The sequence below is a fragment of the Nipponia nippon genome, unplaced genomic scaffold (assembly GCF_047370975.1).
Source record: "Nipponia nippon isolate SJK-2023a ecotype South Korea unplaced genomic scaffold, ASM4737097v1 scaffold_27, whole genome shotgun sequence".
NCBI lineage: Eukaryota > Metazoa > Chordata > Aves > Pelecaniformes > Threskiornithidae > Nipponia > Nipponia nippon.
The window spans coordinates 5,938,365-5,947,296 of record NW_028262344.1 but is presented as its reverse complement, the minus strand read 5'-3'; the positions used below and the strand labels follow the sequence as shown (position 1 = coordinate 5,947,296).

The window sequence follows — 8,932 nt, the reverse complement described above, 5'->3', positions numbered from 1 at the left end:
GTGCACCTAAAAAATATGTTGGGGAAGACAGTCTGGGTTACTCCTGCCTCGGGCAAAGCTGAAGTATGCTCTCTTGAAGTCCAAGGTTTGTACATGTCCCTAAAGGCCACCTCTACCTGTCTTTTAAATGCCTCCAGGGATGGGGACTCAACCACTTACCTGGGCAGCCTGTTCCAATGCTTGACTACCCTTTCGGTGAAGAAGTTTTTCATAATATCCAATCTAAACCTGCCCTGGCGCAACTTGAGGCCATTTCCTCTTGTCCTATCGCTTGCTACTTGGGAGAAGAGACCGACCCCCCACCTCGCTACAGCCTCCTTTCAGGTAGAGACCGATAAGGTCTCCCCTCGGCCTCCTTTTCTCCAGGCTAAACAACCCCAGTTCCCTCAGCCGCTTCTTGTATGACTCGTTCTCTAGACCCTTCACCAGCTTTGTTGCCCTTCTTTGGACACGCTCCAGCACCTCCATGTCCTTCTTGTAGTGAGGGGCCCAAAAACGAACACAGGATTCGAGGTGCGGCCTCACCAGTGCCAAGTACAGGGGCACTGTCACCACCTCCCTGGTCCTGCTGGCCACACTATTCCTGATGCAAGCCAGGATGCCATTGGCCTTCTTGGCCACCTGGGCACACTGCTGGCTCATATTCAGCCGGCTGTCGACCAACACCCCCAGGTCCTTTTCCGCCGGGCAGCTCTCCAGCCACTCCTCCCCCAGCCTGTAGTGTTGCATGGGGTTGTTGTGACCCAAGTGCAGGACCCGGCACTGAGCCTTGTTGAACCTCGTACAATTGACCTCGGCCCATCGATCCAGCCTGTCCAGGTCCCTCTGCAGAGCCTTCCTACCCTCCAGCAGATCGACACTCCCTCCCAACTTGGTGTCGTCTGCAAACTTACTGAGGGTGCACTCCATCCCCTCATCCAGATCAGTGATAAAGATGTTAAACAGAACTGGCCCCAGTACTGAGCCCTGGGGAGCACCACTTGTGACTGGCCGCCGACTGGATTTAACTCCATTCACCACAATTCTTTGGGCCCGGCCATCCAGCCAGTTTTTTTACCCAGCAAAGGGTGCGCTTATCCAAGCCGTGAGCAGCCAGTTTCTCCAGGAGAAAGCTGTGGGAGACAGTGTCAAAGGCCTTACTAAAGTCCAGGTAGACAACATCCACAGCCTTCCCCTCATCCACTAAGCGGGTCACCTTGTCATAGAAGGAGATCAGGTTGGTCAAGCAGGACCTGCCTTTCATAAACCCATGCTGACTGGGCCCGATCCCCTGGTTGTCCTGTACGTGCCACGTGATGGCACTCAGGACGATCTGCTCCATAACCTTCTCCGGCACCGAGGTCAGGCTGACGGGCCTGTAGTTCCTCATCCTTTGTCACTACGTTTCCCCCCGCATCCAATAAAGGATGGAGAGCCTCCTTAGCCCTCCTTTTGTTGCTAATGTATTTATAGATTTATTTTTTTTTTATTGTCTTTCACGGCAATAGCCAGATTAAGTTCTAGTTGGACTGTGGCCCTTCTAATTTTCTCCCTTTGTGTGCAGGCACTGGAAGTTGCTCCCCTATCACCCTGTTTTATTCTTCCTGAGGGCTCCCTTGCTCACATCACTCTGCCCCATATACTTTCCATCCCATCTTCCTCACTTAAGTACAGGCTGTGATCTCCAACCCCCGACATACCTAATTTAAAGCCCTCCTCACTAGGTTAGCAAGCCTGTGTCTAAACCCAGTTACTGGAGGGAATCCATGGGGGGGGGGGGGGGAGAGAGAGAGAGAGAGGCGGTCTGAGTACCAACAACTGGAGTGAGGTGACAAGCCTTGGGGGCTCGTACGTCCAGATGCCAGCAACTTGGGAGACCAAGGGATCTAGGGGCCAGCTACTGGAAAGATCCATATTATATATATGTATATATTTTACACTTATGGGCTTTCATCATGATCAACTAGAGAGGGGAACAGGATCAGACTGTTTGTGCTCTTTGTATTTGTGTGGGTGCTGTGTTTTCTGTCTGTGTTGATCTGTTTGGCCGGCCATGTACCCACATACACACACACAGACACATATATATACATGTATATAGTGTGTATGTGTGCCTATTGGGAATACATGCTCAGCTTCACTACTGGCTAGACCTGGGAAGATGGAGCTGCAGCAGCCTTGCCTCTATCGGGCTACTGGATTTGGCAATTCCTAACATAGACCCTGACCTGTGGACTGACTTTCCTGGCCTGACCTTGGACCTGCCTTGTCACTATGGCTTTGCCTGGCCTTCACTGGACTGTGACTGACCCTAGTCACTGTCACCAGACCGGCTCTGCTCTCCTTGTTTGTGTACTATGGGACTGGGCCCTGTCAGTGAGGTCACTGTCCCCCTGTCATCCTCGCCTCCTGGCTCACCTGCTGTTGTGGAACAGCCGGCCCTTGCTGCTCCCAGATAACAAGATCCCGATTGAGCACAAGAAGGATGCTTCTGGATTTGGGCTTCTATTATTACCCTATTATTATTATTATTCTATTATTTGCGCAGGTAGGGTGCTGGAGCTCTGCCAGCTCAAAAGGTAAGAGTTCAGCCGGTGGTCATCACCCTCTCAGAAGGAGCTCAGCTATGGTCTCCACTCGGCAGAAGGCCATGTCCTCTACAACCACCAGAATGGATGTGGCAACCCAAACTGCGCTCCCAACAAACCATGCAGCCGTCCAGGTCTCAGGCTGCAGGGAGTGCCAGAGCCTTTCACTGGTAACAGTTGGCAGGAGTGAGAACAGCTGTGTGAGGTGTGACCAGGTGGATGATCTGCTCAGCTTGGTGGCAGAGCTACGAGAGGAAGCAGAAAGGTTAAGGAGCATCAAGGAGGCTGAGAAAGAGATAGACTGGTGGACCCATGCTCTGCCCTCCCTGAGACAGAAACAGGAACAGCCACCAGAAAAAAACCAAGATCAAGGGGATCCTGTATCCTTCCCCCACCAGGCTGAAGGCAGTAGCCTAAAGGAAAGGAGTGAATGGAGGCAAGTCCGCGCTCGGGGCGGCAGGCGAACCCCTTCCTTTCCCAGCTTGCCTTCCCAGGCGCCTCTCTACAACAGGTATGAGGCTCTGGATGTGGAAAGCCAGTCCATGGATGATGTGGATGACAGTCCATCTGCACCAGAGGTGCCACCAAGGTCAGAAAGGCCTACCCCCTGTATCACGACCACCTCCACGAGGAAGGAAAGAAGGGTTATAGCTGTAGGTGACTCCCTTCTGAAGGGGACAGAGGGTCCAATATGCCGGGCAACCCCTCCTCAAAGGGAAGTCTGCTGCCTCCCTGGAGCCCGGGTTAAGGACATCACCAGGAAACTTCCCAGCCTGGTACGGCCCTCGGACTACTACCCGTTATTGACCTTCCATGTAGGTGGAGAGGAAGCTGCAACCCGTAGTCCAAAAGCCATCAAGAGAGACTTCAGGGCCTTGGGACGGTTGGTGAGGGAATCGGGAGCACAGGTTATTTTTTCCTCCCTCCTTCCAGTTGCGGGCAGGAACATTGAAAGGAACAAACAGATCCAGTCCATTAATACATGGCTCTGTGGCTGGTGTCAACGTCACAGTTTTGGGTTTTTCAACAATGGGCTGGCCTACACGGCACCAGGCTTGCTGGCATCCGACGGGATTCACCTTTCTCAAAGGGGGAAGAGGGTCTTGCTCAGGGGCTTGCGGGGCTCATTGACAGGGCTTTAAACTAGATTTGAAGGGGGAGGGGGTTGATATCAGGTTTGCCTGTGATAAGGGGTGGGATGGCACGCCATGGTTAGAGTGACGGGGTACTAGCGGGGGATGGGATGCTAGCAGGGGCCCTCAGCCTGTTGATCTGAGGCGTGCTGGAGACACCGCAGCACAGTCAAAGTCTTACGGGGATGAGCAGGGGGCTCTTGAGGTAATAGGAGCCAACAGGGAAATATCGGTGAAATTCCTCAAGGGAACCAAGGGGTGTTCCTCCAAGAAGGTGACATGGACGACAGCCCAGCTGAAGTGCCTCTACACCAATGCACGCAGCATGGGCAACAAACAGGAGGAGCTGGAAGCCACCGTGCTGCTAGAAAGTTATGACCTAGCTGCCATCATTGAAACTTGGTGGGACGAATCCCATGACTGGAGTTCAGCTATCGAAGGCTATGCCATTTCATAACATTGAGGGTGCTTTTTTTTGAAAGTAGCCGTAGTAAACTTTCAACCTGCTCGTGGCTATTCTTCAGGGACACTTCTTCACATTCTATCCATTTCTTGATGTAGAGGGCAACGCCTCCTCCCCTCCTACCTCGCCTGTCCCTTCTGAACAGCCTGTAACCTTCGATAGCTGAACTCCAGTCATGGGATTCGTCCCACCAAGTTTCAGTGATGGCAGCTAGGTCATAACTTTCTAGCAGCACGGTGGCTTCCAGCTCCTCCTGTTTGTTGCCCATGCTGCGTGCATTGGTGTAGAGGCACTTCAGCTGGGCTGTCGTCCATGTCACCTTCTTGGAGGAACACCCCTTGGTTCCCTTGAGGAATTTCACCGATATTTCCCTGTTGGCTCCTATTACCTCAAGAGCCCCCTGCTCATCCCCGTAAGACTTTGACTGTGCTGCGGTGTCTCCAGCACGCCTCAGATCAACAGGCTGAGGGCCCCTGCTAGCATCCCATCCCCCGCTAGTACCCCGTCACTCTAACCATGGCGTGCCATCCCACCCCTTATCACAGGCAAACCTGATATCAACCCCCTCCCCCTTCAAATCTAGTTTAAAGCCCTGTCAATGAGCCCCGCAAGCCCCTGAGCAAGACCCTCTTCCCCCTTTGAGAAAGGTGAATCCCGTCGGATGCCAGCAAGCCTGGTGCCGTGTAGGCCAGCCCATTGTTGAAAAACCCAAAACTGTGACGTTGACACCAGCCACAGAGCCATGTATTAATGGACTGGATCTGTTTGTTCCTTTCAATGTTCCTGCCCGCAACTGGAAGGAGGGAGGAAAAAATAACCTGTGCTCCCGATTCCCTCACCAACCGTCCCAAGGCCCTGAAGTCTCTCTTGATGGCTTTTGGACTACGGGTTGCAGCTTCCTCTCCACCTACATGGAAGGTCAATAACGGGTAGTAGTCCGAGGGCCGTACCAGGCTGGGAAGTTTCCTGGTGATGTCCTTAACCCGGGCTCCAGGGAGGCAGCAGACTTCCCTTTGAGGAGGGGTTGCCCGGCATATTGGACCCTCTGTCCCCTTCAGAAGGGAGTCACCTACAGCTATAACCCTTCTTTCCTTCCTCGTGGAGGTGGTCGTGATACAGGGGGTAGGCCTTTCTGACCTTGGTGGCACCTCTGGTGCAGATGGACTGTCATCCACATCATCCATGGACTGGCTTTCCACATCCAGAGCCTCATACCTGTTGTAGAGAGGCGCCTGGGAAGGCAAGCTGGGAAAGGAAGGGGTTCGCCTGCCGCCCCGAGCGCGGACTTGCCTCCATTCACTCCTTTCCTTTAGGCTACTGCCTTCAGCCTGGTGGGGGAAGGATACAGGATCCCCTTGATCTTGGTTTTTTTCTGGTGGCTGTTCCTGTTTCTGTCTCAGGGAGGGCAGAGCATGGGTCCACCAGTCTATCTCTTTCTCAGCCTCCTTGATGCTCCTTAACCTTTCTGCTTCCTCTCGTAGCTCTGCCACCAAGCTGAGCAGATCATCCACCTGGTCACACCTCACACAGCTGTTCTCACTCCTGCCAACTGTTACCAGTGAAAGGCTCTGGCACTCCCTGCAGCCTGAGACCTGGACGGCTGCATGGTTTGTTGGGAGCGCAGTTTGGGTTGCCACATCCATTCTGGTGGTTGTAGAGGACATGGCCTTCTGCCGAGTGGAGACCATAGCTGAGCTCCTTCTGAGAGGGTGATGACCACCGGCTGAACTCTTACCTTTTGAGCTGGCAGAGCTCCAGCACCCTACCTGCGCAAATAATAGAATAATAATAATAATAGGGTAATAATAGAAGCCCAAATCCAGAAGCATCCTTCTTGTGCTCAATCGGGATCTTGTTATCTGGGAGCAGCAAGGGCCGGCTGTTCCACAACAGCAGGTGAGCCAGGAGGCGAGGATGACAGGGGGACAGTGACCTCACTGACAGGGCCCAGTCCCATAGTACACAAACAAGGAGAGCAGAGCCGGTCTGGTGACAGTGACTAGGGTCAGTCACAGTCCAGTGAAGGCCAGGCAAAGCCATAGTGACAAGGCAGGTCCAAGGTCAGGCCAGGAAAGTCAGTCCACAGGTCAGGGTCTATGTTAGGAATTGCCAAATCCAGTAGCCCGATAGAGGCAAGGCTGCTGCAGCTCCATCTTCCCAGGTCTAGCCAGTAGTGAAGCTGAGCATGTATTCCCAATAGGCACACATACACACTATATACATGTATATATATGTGTCTGTGTGTGTGTATGTGGGTACATGGCCGGCCAAACAGATCAACACAGACAGAAAACACAGCACCCACACAAATACAAAGAGCACAAACAGTCTGATCCTGTTCCCCTCTCTAGTTGATCATGATGAAAGCCCATAAGTGTAAAATATATACATATATATAATATGGATCTTTCCAGTAGCTGGCCCCTAGATCCCTTGGTCTCCCAAGTTGCTGGCATCTGGACGTACGAGCCCCCAAGGCTTGTCACCTCACTCCAGTTGTTGGTACTCAGACCGCCTCTCTCTCTCTCCCCCCCCCCCCCCATGGATTCCCTCCAGTAACTGGGTTTAGACACAGGCTTGCTAACCTAGTGAGGAGGGCTTTAAATTAGGTATGTCGGGGGTTGGAGATCACAGGCTGTACTTAAGTGAGGAAGATGGGATGGAAAGTATATGGGGCAGAGTGATGTGAGCAAGGGAGCCCTCAGGAAGAATAAAACAGGGTGATAGGGGAGCAACTTCCAGTGCCTGCACACAAAGGGAGAAAATTAGAAGGGCCACAGTCCAACTAGAACTTAATCTGGCTATTGCCGTGAAAGACAATAAAAAAAAAATAAATCTATAAATACATTAGCAACAAAAGGAGGGCTAAGGAGGCTCTCCATCCTTTATTGGATGCGGGGGGAAACGTAGTGACAAAGGATGAGGAACTACAGGCCCGTCAGCCTGACCTCGGTGCCGGAGAAGGTTATGGAGCAGATCGTCCTGAGTGCCATCACGTGGCACGTACAGGACAACCAGGGGATCGGGCCCAGTCAGCATGGGTTTATGAAAGGCAGGTCCTGCTTGACCAACCTGATCTCCTTCTATGACAAGGTGACCCGCTTAGTGGATGAGGGGAAGGCTGTGGATGTTGTCTACCTGGACTTTAGTAAGGCCTTTGACACTGTCTCCCACAGCTTTCTCCTGGAGAAACTGGCTGCTCACGGCTTGGATAAGCGCACCCTTTGCTGGGGAAAAAACTGGCTGGATGGCCGGGCCCAAAGAATTGTGGTGAATGGAGTTAAATCCAGTCGGCGGCCAGTCACAAGTGGTGCTCCCCAGGGCTCAGTACTGGGGCCAGTTCTGTTTAACATCTTTATCACTGATCTGGATGAGGGGATGGAGTGCACCCTCAGTAAGTTTGCAGACGACACCAAGTTGGGAGGGAGTGTCGATCTGCTGGAGGGTAGGAAGGCTCTGCAGAGGGACCTGGACAGGCTGGATCGATGGGCCGAGGTCAATTGTACGAGGTTCAACAAGGCTCAGTGCCGGGTCCTGCACTTGGGTCACAACAACCCCATGCAACACTACAGGCTGGGGGAGGAGTGGCTGGAGAGCTGCCCGGCGGAAAAGGACCTGGGGGTGTTGGTCGACAGCCGGCTGAATATGAGCCAGCAGTGTGCCCAGGTGGCCAAGAAGGCCAATGGCATCCTGGCTTGCATCAGGAATAGTGTGGCCAGCAGGACCAGGGAGGTGACAGTGCCCCTGTACTTGGCACTGGTGAGGCCGCACCTCGAATCCTGTGTTCGTTTTTGGGCCCCTCACTACAAGAAGGACATGGAGGTGCTGGAGCGTGTCCAAAGAAGGGCAACAAAGCTGGTGAAGGGTCTAGAGAACGAGTCATACAAGAAGCGGCTGAGGGAACTGGGGTTGTTTAGCCTGGAGAAAAGGAGGCCGAGGGGAGACCTTATCGGTCTCTACCTGAAAGGAGGCTGTAGCGAGGTGGGGGGTCGGTCTCTTCTCCCAAGTAGCAAGCGATAGGACAAGAGGAAATGGCCTCAAGTTGCGCCAGGGCAGGTTTAGATTGGATATTATGAAAAACTTCTTCACCGAAAGGGTAGTCAAGCATTGGAACAGGCTGCCCAGGTAAGTGGTTGAGTCCCCATCCCTGGAGGCATTTAAAAGACAGGTAGAGGTGGCCTTTGGGGACATGTACAAACCTTGGACTTCAAGAGAGCATACTTCAGCTTTGCCCGAGGCAGGAGTAACCCAGACTGTCTTCCCCAAAATATTTTTTAGGTGCACTACAGGGACTTTATCCTCCTCTACAGTACGTAAAAATTTTGACTGGGGAGGGCCAGCTCGATTGGCAGATCCCCTAGTGTTGACTAACCAGGTGGCCTTTGCTGAATGTGTATCCCAGTGTTTGACTGTCCCACCGCCCATTGCCCTCAGTGTAGTCTTTAACAGTCCATTGTATCGTTTGATTTTCCCGGAGGCTGGTGCATGATAGGGGATGTGCTGTACCCACTCAATGCCATGCTCTTTGGCCCAGGTGTCTATGAGGCTGTTTTGGAAATGAGTCCCATTGTCTGACTCAGTTCTTTCTGGGGTGCCATGTCGCCATAGGACTTGCTTTTCAAGGCCCAGGATAGTGTTCCGGGCGGTGGCATGGGGCACAGGATATGTTTCCAGCCATCCGGTGGTTGCTTCCGCTATCGTAAGCACATGGCGCTTGCCTTGGCGGGTTTGTGGGAGTGTGATATAATCAATCTGCCAGGCCTCCCCGT

General features: G+C 53.0%; 2 pseudogenes; one reads left to right on the top strand and one right to left on the bottom strand.

The window, feature by feature from the left end:
* The first annotated feature begins 2,582 nt into the window (after positions 1-2,582).
* On the top strand, positions 2,583-3,714 carry LOC148055097 (uncharacterized; annotated as a pseudogene).
* Positions 3,715-4,742: 1,028 nt separating this feature from the next.
* LOC148055096 (uncharacterized) lies at positions 4,743-5,871 on the bottom strand (annotated as a pseudogene).
* Between the last annotated feature and the right edge of the window lie 3,061 nt (positions 5,872-8,932).